The sequence below is a fragment of the Cibotium barometz genome, chromosome 28 (genome assembly GCF_041138505.1).
Source record: "Cibotium barometz isolate CiBa-2024 chromosome 28, ASM4113850v1, whole genome shotgun sequence".
In the NCBI taxonomy this organism is placed as follows: domain Eukaryota; kingdom Viridiplantae; phylum Streptophyta; class Polypodiopsida; order Cyatheales; family Cibotiaceae; genus Cibotium; species Cibotium barometz.
Window position 1 is genome coordinate 20,027,103 of NC_141073.1, and position 4,133 is coordinate 20,031,235.

Genomic DNA, 4,133 nt, shown 5'->3' on the forward strand with positions numbered 1-4,133 from the left:
TGCTTTTTGGGAGTAAAGATAAAGTTTTTTGGTGTGTAGACTTCAAGAGAAAAAATATGCAAAATTCAGAGGGTTTTGGTTTTGGGACTAGGGATAAAGTGTTTTAGTGTGTAGACTTCAAGAGCAAGAATGTGTAGAATTCAGAGGGCTTCGGAAGTTGTCTTGTAGAAATTTTCTAGTTCTTCATTGTCTAGGAGATATAGTCTCCTTAATAGGGTTGTTTTCCTAGGTGGTGGTAGGAGCACCGAGCTAAAATTGGTCATGCACACGTTTTCAAGAAATATGATCAAATAAGGTCCTCTTTTGGCAAATTTTGAGTTCACTCTTGTGCATATTATTGAGAGTGATCTCTCTTGGTTTATTAATCATTGATTAGAGGATGATTAATTGAAATTTTAGATATGTATATCATTTTATGTGATCAGTCTAATCTAGTACATGTAAGATTCAACAAAACATATGTAAAATTATGGAAATCAATATTTTGGTCAGAAATCAAAATGTATTGTAAATCATGTAAGAGATTGTCATTTTGCCAAAGAGTCAAAGTGAAACAAAGTAGAGTCAAAGGGGAATGGAACTTCTTGATGTTTCTAATCGAAAGTGGGTGTCCATTTCTATGGAAATCATCATTAAGTTTTCTACTACTAGAGGAAGTTGTGACATGTTTTTTATAGTAGTGGTGGAAATACTTCACTAAGATCACATATTTATTTTTAATGAAAAAGACAGATGGAGCCATGAAAGTGGCGAAACTTTTTATGAAGGAGATATTTGAACTCCATGGTTTACCCAAAAATTAGAGTGTCAGATATGTAATGATCCACTTTGGATTTTAAATTAAAATATATTTGTGAGTCTAGGAACTTTTGTGGACACTTTTTGAAACAATAAGAATTTTTTATTTATGTTTAAGAGAGATTTCTACTATTTTGTGGATTGTTTTTGAGTAGTTTAGAGTCAAAATTAGAGGAAATGTTGTATGAGAGAGTTGTAGATAATTTGAAGTGGATAATTTTTGCAATACGTTCATTCATTTGGTTAAGTGTCCAAATCTACCCTCTGAATTGGTACAAAAGTCATCTGCATCTCATTATTTGCTTAGTTTTTCGTGCCACAAATTTGCATGTGCTTTTTGGGACTAAAGATAAAGTTTTTTGGTGTGTAGACTTCAAGAGAAAAAAATATGCAAAATTTAGAGGGCTTTGGTTTTGGGACTAGGGATAAAGTGTTTTAGTGTGTAGACTTCAAGAGCAAGAATGTGTAGAATTCAGAGGGCTTCGGAAGTTGTCTTGTAGAAATTTTCTAGTTCTTCATTGTCTAGGAGATATATTCTCCTTAATAGGGTTGTTTTCCTAGGTGGTGGTAGGAGCACCGAGCTAAAATTGGTCATGCACACGTTTTCAAGAAATATGATCAAATAAGGTCCTCTTTTGGTAAATTTTGAGTTCACTCATGTGCATATTATTGAGAGTGGTCTCTGCTGGATTATTAATGATTGATTAGAGGATGATTAATTAAAATTTTAGATATGTATATCATTTTATGTAATTTGATCAAACCTCTACAAAGGGAGACTTATGCGAGTGTGCAGCGAGAGAAAGCTTGGTGGTCAAGAGGTTTGAGCTCTTTTATGGAGTTTGGTTTCCATCAAATTATACTCAAATATTGATGGAGATTCTCTGCTAAATAAATGATGTAATTCTTCTATTTCAAGATATTGTCATCAAATCTCAATTTTTTATTTGATGGTAACAATCATAGTGAGGAGGCCCTGTCACATGTGAAAACTTTACATCACAATTCTGTAAATTTTATATGTTGACATCCTAGGTGAACGGGCACCTCATAAGAGATTCCAGATACCCGTATCTTATAGATATATATTCCAGATGCGCCAGAGGAGTGCACCCTTCTTCATGATCAGGACACGGTAATACTAATTGTTTGAGTTTGTTTTTCGTCAATTTGGTTTGTTGTTGTCCATGTATACATTGATATGTTATTTCGTTATAGTGGGAGGTGCACTCCCGCATATACAGGCCGCTATAACACAAGTACTACGTATGCACGATTCCACCCTGTGTGTCCACCGGGGGCAATGTTCGTCACCTCAAGAACTTGGAACATCTCAACCACCATCGTGTTTCGAAGCACCCCAACGTAGATGTCATTTTCTCACATTGGAACCTTTCAAGGTCCCAACGAGAGTGCTTGGTAAAGCCATCCCCTGACATTAGGGTTTACTCAAAGAAATATAGGTTAATGAGGGTATGTGTGGAGTTCCAAGCTTTGTATCAATGCATGTGCGAGAAACACCGTGACACCTTCCGAGCCACAAAATAAGACTTCATCATGTCTTTCGTGGAGGCCGGCATGTACGAGTACAACTCTTGGAGGGAAGCCAAGACAAAGCACTCTAGAAGGCGGCCCAATGGATGCCATGTGTGGGATGTATGCCTTTGAATTCTAACGGTGAGTGGCCTTTTGTAGATTATTTTGGATACATTGTTTAGATGCATCCTACGGTGAGTCTTTGAGCCGTAGTATAGTTTATGGTGCAGATGATACAGGCACGAGTGTGTTGGTTAGTGATCGCCTCGAGGAGGAGGCCACTGCATATGGATTTACAAGGCCGGTGGGAGAGGAGGCGAACACGGACATTGCTGATGGCAGCACGGCCGGTGGGTGCCGTCCTTTCAAGCATCTCCTTTCGAGGTGATTCGCACAACATCTCCTTTCCAGGTGAACTTGCTTGTGCGAATCTTATGTTTTGTGTTTCTTTTAATTTGTTTGCCTTTTCTGCAGAAACGTCCATGAAAGCACCTGCGAAGGTGCATTTTGGGTCATGTATTTATCACACGGCGTGGGTGTTCTTCATAGGAAACGTAACAAGCACCCGTCAGTTTGGGTTACGGTTGGTTTTGCACTTCAAAGACATGGACGAGCTATTGGTCTAAAGGTGGCAGGCTACTCAAGGCGTCACGCACAAAACATTATAAGAGACCTTTCATGGGCAACAACAATAGCATGGTTCAACTGGGCCCGGGCAGAAGGCCAGATGACAGCACGACGACCTGCATGAGGGTGGATTTTACCTTCATAAGGTAAAATCGCAATCGCGCTCTCGCCACTACACGCTACAGCACACGTAGATCCATGGCACTTAGGTCTTTTGCCTTGGTGTTCAAGAGGCTAGCTATTGAGGTACTCGCAGCCGTCAATATATGTATTACGATCGCAGGCTTTCTCGCCAAAATTAGTCGGAAGCTGGCCGTGGAGCCAGTCGGCCCCAAATTGAATATATGCACCAGCCTATATTAATATAGCGCACACATCCTCGTTAAGGAATCAGTTGCAATATCATCGTTATAAACTGCTCCTAATTTTCTACAAGGAGACACAACATACGAGATCATGGACGCAGTCCGCGGGATTCAGCCCATCAAAGACCTCGCCGTGCAGGCAGTGCAGAGTAGTGCTGTGAAGCCTATACAGGACTTCACCCTCGACAGCGTGCGCTTCCTTAGGCGATGCCACAAACCAGACCGTACAGAGTTCACGAAAGTCGCCTGCCGAACAGCGGTCGGCTTCGTGGTAATGGGCTTCGTGGGCTTTTTTGTGAAGCTCATCTTCATCCCCATCAACAATCTTATCGTGGGCTCCGGTTGATATAGCCGTCGGCCTCAGAATAAGCGGTCCGAATGGCAACCAATGAGGCTTTTGAAGCATTGATGAATCTATAACATCCAAGTTTGTAGAGACGATCTGTTAAAGGTTACTAGAACCTTAATGAAGTAAATCTTCGCTTTATATAACCTTGTACTTTACGGTTCACTACACGCCTCAGTCCGTTAGAACCACTTTCTTGTATATAATTTCTTTCAAAAGGCTAAAATTTCAAGGCCTACCCTAACCATCAATTTGAAGGCCTAAACTAGCTCAACCTTTAAAAATTAACTAAATATGTATATTTATGTGTAAAATGTGAGAAATTTTCAAACTAGTAGTCTTCTTTTTCGCACCCCTAATTTCAAAGAGGCCTTCTCTAGAAGGTTTGAAGGGCTTTGGCGCCCTTTGAAGGTTTCAAATTTCACCACTGAATCCCTTGAGGGTTCACCTTGTGACTTTAT

General features: G+C 40.0%; 1 pseudogene; it reads left to right on the forward strand.

Moving 5' to 3' along the window:
• The first annotated feature begins 3,417 nt into the window (after nt 1–3,417).
• Nucleotides 3,418–3,672, forward strand: LOC147622625 (protein transport protein Sec61 subunit gamma pseudogene; annotated as a pseudogene).
• The last annotated feature ends 461 nt before the right edge of the window (nt 3,673–4,133 follow it).